This window comes from Myotis daubentonii, chromosome 5 (genome assembly GCF_963259705.1).
Source record: "Myotis daubentonii chromosome 5, mMyoDau2.1, whole genome shotgun sequence".
Classification (NCBI taxonomy): Eukaryota; Metazoa; Chordata; class Mammalia; order Chiroptera; family Vespertilionidae; genus Myotis; species Myotis daubentonii.
In genome coordinates, this window is record NC_081844.1 from 1,703,762 (window position 1) to 1,715,332 (window position 11,571).

The window sequence follows — 11,571 nt, forward strand, 5'->3', positions numbered from 1 at the left end:
GAGGTGTGTGGCCATGGAGGTGTGTGATTATGGAGGTGTGTGGTCATGGAGGTGTGTGGTCATGGAGGTGTGTGATTATGGAGGTGTGTGATTATGGAGGTGTGTGGTCATGGAGGTGTGTGGTCATGGAGGTGTGTGGTCATGGAGGTGTGTGGTCATGGAGGTGTGTGATTATGTAGGTGTGTGGTCATGGAGGTGTGTGATTATGGAGGTGTGTGATTATGGAGGCGTGTGGTCATGGAGGTGTGTGGTCATGGAGGTGTGTGGTCATGGAGGTGTGTGGTCATGGAGGTGTGTGGTCATGGAGGTGTGTGATTATGGAGGTGTGTGGTCATGGAGGTGTGTGGTCATGGAGGTGTGTGGTCATGGAGGTGTGTGGTCATGGAGGTGTGTGATTATGGAGGTGTGTGGTCATGGAGGTGTGTGGTCATGGAGGTGTGTGGTCATGGAGGTGTGTGATTATGGAGGTGTGTGATTATGGAGGTGTGTGGTCATGGAGGTGTGTGGTCATGGAGGTGTGTGATTATGGAGGTGTGTGATTATGGAGGTGTGTGGTCATGGAGGTGTGTGATTATGGAGGTGTGTGTTCGTGGAGGTGTGTGTCCATGGAGGTGTGTGATTATGGAGGTGTGTGATTATGGAGGTGTGTGGTCATGGAGGTGTGTGGTCATGGAGGTGTGTGATTATGGAGGTGTGTGATTATGGAGGTGTGTGGTCATGGAGGTGTGTGTCCGTGGAGGTGTGTGATTATGGAGGTGTGTGATTATGGAGGTGTGTGATTATGGAGGTGTGTGGTCATGGAGGTGTGTGTCCATGGAGGTGTGTGATTATGGAGGTGTGTGATTATGGAGGTGTGTGGCCATGGAGGTGTGTGATTATGGAGGTGTGTGATTATGGAGGTGTGTGGTCATGGAGGTGTGTGATTATGGAGGTGTGTGTTCGTGGAGGTGTGTGTCCATGGAGGTGTGTGATTATGGAGGTGTGTGTCCGTGGAGGTGTGTGATTATGGAGGTGTGTGGTCATGGAGGTGTGTGATTATGGAGGTGTGTGATTATGGAGGTGTGTGGTCATGGAGGTGTGTGTCCGTGGAGGTGTGTGATTATGGAGGTGTGTGATTATGGAGGTGTGTGGTCATGGAGGTGTGTGGTCATGGAGGTGTGTGATTATGGAGGTGTGTGATTATGGAGGTGTGTGTCCATGGAGGTGTGTGTCCGTGGAGGTGTGTGGTCATGGAGGTGTGTGGTCATGGAGGTGTGTGGTCATGGAGGTGTGTGATTATGGAGGTGTGTGGCCGTGGAGGTGTGTGGCTGTGGAGGTGTGTGATCGCACAGGTATACATCCTGCTCCCGAACAGCCCATCCTCACCGGCAGTTAGAAAACTTCAATAAATTTCAAGTGAACAATTGGGAAAAGTTTCGTAGCGGCCCTGTCTCCACATGCTCCCACGATTCCCACATGTAAAGCAAAACCATGTTTCCATTTCCCCATTTTCCCCCCAAAGGTATTTTGAAGATCAACAACATATTTTACCTTTCATAATCTCCCAGGGTTTTCCACAAATAGGCTTGTTAAGTGAATTATTGATTATGGTAACTAGCGTCCTTTTAAAACATCCATACAAAATGTTGTGCTAATTCTAGGAAATGTCCAAGGCAGATGCCACATGCGCTGCCTTGTAGAGTTTTACTAGAGAAAGTTGCACACTGAGTGATGTTCCTGCTTTTGTTTGATCCGGTTTCATTTTCTGAAATTCGCCCAGTTGCCTTCTCCTCCTCCCGCGTATCCCCCACTCCAGGGGCCAGAAAAATCCAGCTCCCCCCCCACACACACACTTCTTCCCTCTTCTCAGGACGTTTTAGGGTCTGTTTTCTTAAATGTGAGTTAACTTTGGAAACTGTGATGAGTCCGATTAAAATGTTGATCGGTGAAGTTTGATGGTTTAATTAGATTTACAGTGATTAATATTCATATGTTCTTTTTGTTTCAGAGAGGAAGGGAGAGGGAGAGAGATTGAAACATCAATGATGAGAGAGAATCATGGATCGGCTGCCTCCTGCACGCCCCACACTGGGGACGGAGCCCGCAACCCGGGCCTGTGCCCTGAGTGGGAATCGACCCATGACCTCCTGGTTCCTAGGCCGACGCTCAGCCACTGAGCCAGGCAGCTGGGCTACAGTTATTAATATTCAAAGATGTGATCCAAGGACAGGAGACAGCGCGGTGGTGGTGTAGCTGATTGCCACCGGTCAATACCCGTCACTCGGTGGCTCTCAGCCGTGCAGCGGGTGACACCACAGGCCACCCGGTGCCGGCGGCTCACACTTCATGCCACTAATTCAACACGGCTCCGTCTCCGACTCTGCACCGGGAACTTGACCGCCCCATCGAGCCTTCCCGCTGTTCCGTGAAGCAGGTATCGCTACCTCCACTAGCCATGGCGGGTCCTGAGCTTGGTCTAGGGCCACCCCAGCGAGGGCCACCCGTGACTTAGGATTCAGATCGGAGAAACCAGCTTCCCCTCCAGCCTCCGCCGCCTCACTCTCACCTGGACAGCAATTCACGTCTGCAAGGAGACTGAACACCCCCATCCCCACCCCCTGCCTGGGGCTCACACCTCACCGTCTCTAGACTCCTGTCAGCAGAACTTCCCGGAAGCCGGGGTGTCTTTCTGATGCACCCACGTCTCCCCTGCATGTGTTCCTTCCTGGACAGGCTCAAGTGAGGGGCGACACCGATACGTGTAAATTTAAAAAAATCGATCTGCTGAAGGTATTCATGGCTGCATGATCTTTGAGAGAGTGGACCTTGCGCAATGACCCTTGGACGAAAAGTCGCTTCCACATCAGAGGGACGCACTCCTGCTTGGTGCTCTCACCGGGTCGTCATCGACCTGAATTTGCGGGGAGGGCTGGGCCAGGTGGGCAGCGCCACTCTCACGCCTTCCAGTGGAAGACGTGGGAAACCCCGGTGACCCCCATGGTCTCCGCCCCGAGGCAGGAACTTCTGGAAAAGCAGCTCCCGCCCACGGCAGCTGCTGCCATGGACTGGAATCTCATTCATCGTTAGAGTGCACTATTTTCCCTGGTGTTGCATGAAACATCCGTTATCAATCCAGGCTCTTTCGGACGATCATCCACTGGCAGCCCATCACATGAACAAATGCACTTTTCATGGAAACTCCTGCCACATAGAAAGGTGACTATCCTGGTCCCACAGTCTCTTTATTTTTATTTTTTAACATATTTTTATTGATTTTTTACAGAGAAGAAGGGAGAGGGATAGTTAGAAACATCAGTGAGATAGACCTCCTGCACACCCCCTAATGGGGATGTGCCTGCAACCAAGGTACACGCCCTCGACCAGAATCGAACCTGGGACCCTTCAGTCCGCAGGCTGACACTCTATCCACTGAGCCACACCGGTCAGGATGCCAGAGTCTCTTTAAAACACCATCGCTCCTCCTATGGCTGCTGGTAGGACGAGCCTCCCCATGTCCCCTCGCACATCACAGTGATCAGCCCTCTGCCCTTGGCCTGTAGGTCAATCATCCGCTCAGCCTTCTGCTGTCATATCCCTGGCTGCACCAGGGCACTAAGGTATGGTCACATCCCCAGGAACCACCCCGGAGGGTAGGAGGGACTCGCCTCAACTGTGAGAGCAGAGCGGGACCTGGGCCACAGGGCGGTCAGGGAAGCTGGGCTGGAGGGGCCCAGGAGTGTGAGGCAGGCGCTCGGGCCGGACCTGTGCTGAGGGGTTACCAGCCCTGCCTCCTGGAGGCTGAGAACCTACCCACCACTCGGAACGCTTAGCACTGCCTTATCCGCACAACATTTTAAAAAAAACCTCATCCAAGGATGTTTTCCCATTGATTTTAGAGAGTGGGAGGGCGAGGGAAGGGCAGAGAGAAACATCAATGTGAGAGAAATTCATTGATGGGTTGCCACCGAGGTCCGTGCCCTTGACTGGAATCGAACCCGGGACCCTTCGGTCCATAGACCGACGCTCTATCCACTCAGCCAGACCGGCCAGGACAATCCCTACCACATTTTATTCTGGCGGAGTTTGAAGTGAGTGTTTTTGTGACTGTGCACGTGTTTTAGCAAATGGAATCGCGACATGGACCCTCTGCAGCTCCCTTATCTTACGTCCGTTGCTCCAGCCACCTGGGGGGCCTTCTTTAAGATCTGGGTCTGACACCCCTCAGTTTGGGAGAAGGAGACAGGGGCCAGGTCTCCACTGTGTGCGTTTCAATCACAGCATGAGCCCTCGGGGTGCAGGGGAAAATGTGACAATTCGAGATAATTCACCCACAGGCCGCATTTTAATTACCGCAGTGCGAGGAAGAGTAGCAGGAAAGTGGAAAATTACACTTTCTGAAATGGACTGAACTTCCCGCTCCCCAGAGAAAGTAGGGAAGCAGGGGGTCCTACCCTCACCCCACAGCTCCCCAGAAGGAGGGCAACAGTGAGGGGGCGGGGCCACGTGCAGCTCGCAGTTTACAAGCGGCCGCTGCCCCTTGTCCCATCTCCCATGCGATGCAGGGACGTTCTCATCACGGAAAGCAACTTCAAAATACATGTATTTTTTATTGACTTCAGAGAGGAAGGGAGAGAGGAGAGAGAGAGAAACTACAATGATGAGAGAGAATCGTGGACCGGCTGCCTCCTGCACGCCCCACACTGGGGATGGACCCCGCACCCCGAGCATGTGCCCTGACCGGGAATCGAACCCTGACCTCCTGGTTCAAAAGTCAGGCATGGAATCCGACTTGTAAATGGGTTTTCCGAGTGTCATTTTCTCCGGACGGTATTCCCTGGCCCTCTCCCTGGCTGTCGCCGCGCCCCCTCATGGGGCCGGCAGGTCCTACGATGTGGACAGGATATTCATCATCATCATCACCACGAACATGATCGCACCCACGTGAAAGCGCTTTTCTGGGGTTAACGAGGGCAATCTCTCCGACGGGACGGAGGGCGGCGCAGGTCCTGACCTGGGCTCCACCCCGTGACCGTCCTGGGCTTTGTTTTTTTGTGAAAACGCCTGGTTCCGAGGAAAAGGCCTCACGGACGGGGCGTCAGGAGCCCTCGCCCTTGAACGGAACTCACAGGTGTGGTTTCCGTCCTGCTAGATGCTGCCGTAAGTGTGCCTTTCAAGTGATCGCCTGTTTATCTCCGCGAGTCCCGTGCGTGGGGCCTGGGTGGCACTGATGGAGCTCGTGGTGGGAGGCCAGACGGCGCAGGCGATGCCGGATCCGATTGCTCACGGGTCCCCCCGGGGAAATGGCGCAGCGGGTCCTCGGACGTGTCCTCAGGCGCATGGACAGGCCGCATCTGCGTCCCCCCCTGGATGCGCGCTGGTGTGGCTGCATTTACCTCCGATGCTGGACGGAGCTCAGTGCCCGGGGTGTCTGATGCAACGTGACAAGCGGTGGGCACAGCGTCGAGGGCACAGTCCTGACTCGGACATGGCCCCGCAAGGTGTCCTCATGTGCAGAAGGCACCACTGTCCACTAGCACGGGGGCCGCTGGACTGCATACAGGAGAGTGATGAGAAAGGAGAAAGGACGGAAGGGAAGGGAAGGGGAGAGGAGGGCAAGGAGGAGGAGAGGAGAGAGCCATCGGAAGTGTTGCCCCCGTGCTTCTGGCTGGAACCGCGGAGCCTGGTGACTCTCCGCTCCCAAGGGCTCTCCTTAAACACCAGCCGCAGCGCAGGCTTCCGTGGGGAGCTCCCATGTACACAACGCCGCCCAGGCTCCTCTGCAGCTGTGTGTCCACACGGGGATTTTCTCTTTTAATTTTGGGAAAAGAAGAATGTGTGTGTGTCAGTGTGTGTGTGTCTGTGCATTGAGTGTCTGTGTGTGTGTCTCTGTTTGTCTGTGCATGTGTCTTGTGTGTCTGTGTGTCTATGTGTATCCGCATGTGTATCCGCGTGTGTATCCGCGTGTGTATCCATGTGTGTGTCTGTGTGTATCCGTGTATCTGTGTGTTTATCCGTGAGTGTGTGTGCATGTGTCTTGTGTGTCTATGTGCCTGTGTATTGTGTGTGTGTCTCTGTGTGTATCCGTGTATCTGTATGTGTATCCATGTATGTGTGTCTGTGTGTATCAGTGTATCTGTGTGTATCCGTGAGTGTGTGCACATGTGTCTTGTGTGTGTCCGTGTATGTGTGTGTATCCGTGTATCTGTGTGTATCCATGCATGTGTGTGTCTGTGTGTATCGTGTATGTACCCGTGAGTGTGTGTGTGTGTCAGCTTGCTGAAAGTCGCCTTCTCCATCGAACTCTTAGCTGTTGAAAACCATCGTTTCTGGAAAGTGCGGCGCTGAGCCTGGGGCGGAGCCGCGAGCCTCCAGGTCAGGAGTGATCGTTTGTTTTCGCAGACGCCCTCGGCACGCCATGAAATGAAGCTTCGAGCACTTAAACGTCGTCTTCTTCCCCCTTCACTTTCTCCTCCTACATTTCCATAATTCTAATTAATTAACCATGATTCCATTTAGTATTCACGAAGGGCCTGAAGTGTGCCTCTTACGGAAACCTTTCTAACAGCCTTTCTGTGCAGACGCCCCCGGCGTCCCGGGAAGCCGTGTGGGCTGTGGGCTGTCATCTGCGGGGTCTGTGCTATGACCTTCTTCATGGCCTGGCGGTGTGGACACCGGGACACAGACACATGCAGGAAGGCGAGGGGCAAACCCCCCTGTGGGGATGGGAGGCGCTGCTGTGCACGCTTTCAAACCTATTGGCTCTGAGACACCCGGAGCCGCTGCTGCTCCGATTCCATCATCAGACTGGGGTTTGGGAAAATCCGCTGTCAATTCGATCTGTTCTTCAGGAACCTTCCTGAGGAGGCTGAGACGAAGCTCGGAGACAGGGCGCCTGGGAGGAAAGGCGACACCCCAGACCTCGGGGTGCTGCCCATACTGCCCGGGTGCAGGTAACACTCCGTGGGGGCCGCTGAGCCCACCCCGGGGGCTGAGGGAGGAGGGGACAGCCACCCATGGCTGCGAGGAGGGGACAGACACCCATGGCTGCGAGGAGGGGACAGACACCCATGGCTGCGAGGAGGAGAGAGCCACCCATGGCTGCGAGGAGGGGACAGACACCCATGGCTGCGAGGAGGAGAGAGCCACCCATGGCTGCGAGGAGGGGACAGACGCCCATGGCTGCGAGGAGGGGACAGCCACCCATGGCTGCGAGGAGGAGAGAGCCACCCATGGCTGCGAGGAGGGGACAGACACCCATGGCTGCAAGGAGGGGACAGACACCCATGGCTGCGAGGAGGGGACAGAAACCCATGGCTGCTAGGAGGGGACAGACACCCATGGCTGCGAGGAGGGGACAGACACCCATGGCTGGCGGCTGGAGGCTGGCGGCAGGAGCGCCGTCTGACACCTGCCCAGCCTCTCACAGCCTAGACTTCACTGAGTGGCAGAAGAGGCAGGGGCGGGGGGGGCTCCCCCTGGTCTGGAGCCCAGAGCAGGAGCCTAACTCTCTCCTCAGCTGCCCTGCAGCCCATGTGGGTGCTGGTGTCTCTCCTGGGAACCCGTTCACCAGGGGCCGCTGCCCAGCCTCGCACGGGGCCCTGGGTGTGGTGGCCGCGTGGTGGTTCTGCCCCCGCTGCTCTCATCCCAGTTCCTCTGCTCTCGGGGACACCCTCCCCCCAGGAGGCTCCCGGGGCTCGCAGGCGGTTTCCTTAGAGCGGCGCTTCATAGGAGAGGACTCTGTCACCTGAGCACTGACCCATCGGAGAGCAGGCTGGTTCTGGAAGGGCCCACATGTGTGCCAGGGCAACTGCCCCACTGCAGGTTAGATGGCGAGCACCGGGCACTGTCCATGTTCCAGCCTGGAGAGGAGCAGCCTTCGCGCACAGATCTCCCCCTGGTCCTTCCACGGCCCTGCCACAGTCCCCATCATGGCCTCTACCACGGCCACCCCACGGCCCCCCCACGGCCCCATCAGGGCCTCTACCATGGCCCCCCCACGGCCACCCCATGGCCCCACCACGGCCCCGCCACAGTCCCCATCATGGCCTCTACCACGGCCACCCCACGGCCCCACCACGGCCCCACCATGGCCCCATCAGGGCCTCGCCACGTCCACCCCACGGCCCCACCACGGCCCCGCCATGGCTGAGGTCCACCGGCATCATATGTCTCCTGGCTGCTTCCCAGACCCGGGAGGCCGCTCCGCTCGCATCCTTTGCTTGGCAGGAGGCAGGCTAACGCCTCACTGTTCTTCCCCCAAATCACAGCTCCTCCACGAGCACAGAAAGTCCCATCTTTGGGTTTTACCCTCAATGACACCTTTTCTGCTCAAACAGATGCTCACAGGGCCCATGCCCACATCAGAGCTGCTGGGGTGACCGGCTTCCTGGGTGAGCAACACCGACGGGGCCTCTTTAAGATGCCAGCGCAGCACTGAGATTTGAACTAAGACTCTAACTTCCTTTCAAATCCAATTACAGAATTTTTCCGGAGGGCGAGAAAGGCTGAGCATAACAGTCTGAATACTCAGATACAATAGAAAGGATCATGAGGTGACTATATACACGTACATGCACATACGCATATACATACATGTATAAGCATGTTTGTCAAATATAGAATCTTCAAATTACGATTTTATGTATTTAGGAAATCATCTCCGTTTACTTCCTGTTGGTATTGAGGGAAACCATCACTTACATGGACACACCTCTTAGATAATAAACCCAGCTGGCAGAAAACAAATGCAGTTCATATACGTTTGCTGGCTTCCCGAAAGGAAGCTGAACAGTAAAATCCTTATGAAATGCCCCTTTTTCGAGAATGCTCTGAGTTTCCAAGTCGCATTACCTCCCCTGCCAGCCTGGCTTCCCGTCACCGGGGATAAGCCACTCACACGCCAAATTAGCCCCACTGTCTTCTCAGCGTCAATCTCACTGCCCACCAAGAGCCATTAAGAGAGAGTTAAAAAAAAAAAAAAAGACTATTCCGTTTACCATTTAATTCCCCCAAACCTCCCCGGTGAGCTTCCCAGGGGGTCTGTCAGGGCAGGTACCTGCGACAGGGGCCACACAGGTGAAGGTGCAGAGGGTCCTCCCTGTGAACTGTCCCCACTGTCAGCAGCAGGTGCTCAGCCTGTTAGGGTCCTGCCTGCACTGAGGAGGACGGAGCGCCGCCTCACCACCCCTTCCCCCCTTCCCCCCTCCCCCACTCTCTGGGGACTTCTGCTGACCGGCTCTGTCCTCACTGTGCTTCGGACTCTCCACATTTATTCACGAAAATACCAGCCCACACACAGCGCCTCCTGGGCACCTGGATGTGCCCGGCTGGCATCATTTTAATAGAATAAATGAAAATTATTCTTTTGGTATGTTTTTTAAAAAAACACACACACATTTTAAATCTGTGTGTGTGTATGGTGGGGGGATCATTACATCCTAGTTTTAAAGAAATTCAACCATCGACAGTAACTTTTTTTTCTTCATCCATTTCCTTTTGTGGCAAGAAACCCAACTCCCAGGACTTGAACCATAAAGTTGACAATAAAGCGAAACAAAAACACCTAAAATCACCAGGAGAGCCCGCCAGCATGTTTGCCTGCCATTTGCTTTGCACCCCGTTAGATGAGACATGTTCTGATAGAAGATCCCAGGAGAGTAGGACCAAGAGGGCTTGAGAAAGACGGGGTGAAGCATAAACCCCTGAAAGTTCTTCTGAGCTGCGTGAGGGCTCACACACAACACAGACCATCCCTGACAACACGCTGACAATCATCCCCAAAGCAGCCCCATTCAGCCGGACAGAGGAACACAAAAACGGGGGTTAGGGGTCCCCTTTCCCGGAGCTTCCTCTAACAGACATTCATTCCAGGGGCCCCAAAGCCATATTTACATAAGGCCCTGGTTCCCTGCTCAGTCTGCGCCTGAGGGGTCGGGAGGGGCGTTCACAGGCTCAGCATTTGTCTGTCCTCCTGGGAGCCCACGCCTGCGAGAAGACATGCATGGTGGCGGGAATCTATCTATTTTTCCTTGCACGGCCCAGGAGGAAGGCATCTCTTTCTGCAAAAGCCATCGGTGGCAGCACCTCCTCGTGTCACACGCGTGTGACAGGCGCCCCTAAGACAGACCCTGGGAGCACAGCATGCCCGTGCGTCTGGGGCCCGGAGGAGCCCACCCGGGATCAGGACCAGAACCTCCCACCCTGGTCCAGGGACACCTCTCAGGCCACCTGCACAGCCCGGGCTGGGGGGGCTCAGCTGGCAACACGGGCCATTTGCACCGGAAAAGGCCCACATCCTACCCAAAGAGGCGATTATTATGCAAATGTTTGGCAACAGTTTAACACATTACAAGTCCTCCTTTTGGGGGGGCAGGGCTGCAGGTTCCTTTTCTCGTGCAAAGAGAACTTCTGCAAAGCGGGGTGCGCGCACCGGGGAGAGGGGGCGGGAAGGGCTGACCCCCGCGACTGCTTCTGCGTCAGTCTCCCCAAATCAAACTTTATCCCGCTCGCCTTCTGCACACGGAGCTCAGCGGCGCTCCAGTCTGCACCGCCCGGGCTCGGACCCGCAGCCGGGACTCACCTGGGAGGCAGCCGGCGCCGCGGCCCGAGCGCAGAGGATGCCCAGTCAGGGGCCAGCGGTCCGGTGCGGAGGCCGCGGGGCTCGAGCTGTGGCGGCGCCCCGACTCCTGCCGCCTCCTCGCTGTCTCTGGGGCTCGGGGCTCGGGGCTCGGGGATCCGGTGGCTCCCGCGCTGACGCCTGAACTCTCGCCGCCGCCGCTCCTCCGGATGCGCCCGCGTCTCTTCCGAGCGCGCAGCCGCTGGAGGACGCAGCCCCGGCTCCGCGCTCCACGCTCCGGGCCAACGCAGCTCCCTCCCCGGACGGACGGCGCAGGGCTGCAGCCGAAAGCGGGGAGCCGGGAGCGGGGATCAGGGAGCCGGGATCGGGGTGCGGGGATCGGGGATCGGGGAGCGGGAGGACGCGCAGGCGGGGAGCGGGGAGCCGGGAACGGGGTGCGGGGAGAGGGAGGACGCGCAGACGGGGACCCGGGGCCTCGGCGCCGCCGCCAGCTGTGCGCGCAGGCGGCTCAGGTCCCTCCTCCCTCCGCCCCGACCCTCAGGCGGCTCCGCGGTGATTGGCAGCCGCGCTGAGTCCTCCAGCTAATGGAGCCCCGGCCGGGACCTGGCTGCCGTGATGTCACCGGGCAGGGCTGTTTGCAGGGATCCGCTCCACAGAGCTCCGCCCACCGCACCCCAGGCTGCACCCGCTCCCCCCGCTGCACCCAAACCCCAGGCTGCACCCGCACCCCTGGCTGCACCCGCTCCCCCGGCTGCACCTGCACCCCCAGCTGCACCCGCTCCCACAGAGCCCCCGCTCCCCCCTCCTCCCGCACCCCCGGAGATGCGGGAGGTGCTCCCGACTCCTCTTCCCGCAGTTGTCTCTGGGGTGGAGAATAAAATGCCACTTTGCAGCGGTGACACCCAAGGATTCCATTGGGCGAAGAAAGAAAAGTTCAAGATTCGAGCGGGCGGGTGTCAAACCCATAAGTAGGGACCCAACAAAAAACAAAAGCCAGGGCGACCTGGAGCACCTGG

At 57.0% G+C, this 11,571-nt stretch overlaps 1 protein-coding gene across 1 annotated transcript in view; it reads right to left on the reverse strand.

The window, feature by feature from the left end:
• NDST4 (N-deacetylase and N-sulfotransferase 4) overlaps positions 1-11,243 on the reverse strand; it is a 167,093-nt gene extending 155,850 nt beyond the window's left edge. The window contains exon 1 of the mRNA XM_059695563.1: positions 10,559-11,243. The gene's annotated coding sequence lies outside the window, so the exon portion shown is untranslated. The remainder of the gene's footprint in view (positions 1-10,558) is intronic.
• Between the last annotated feature and the right edge of the window lie 328 nt (positions 11,244-11,571).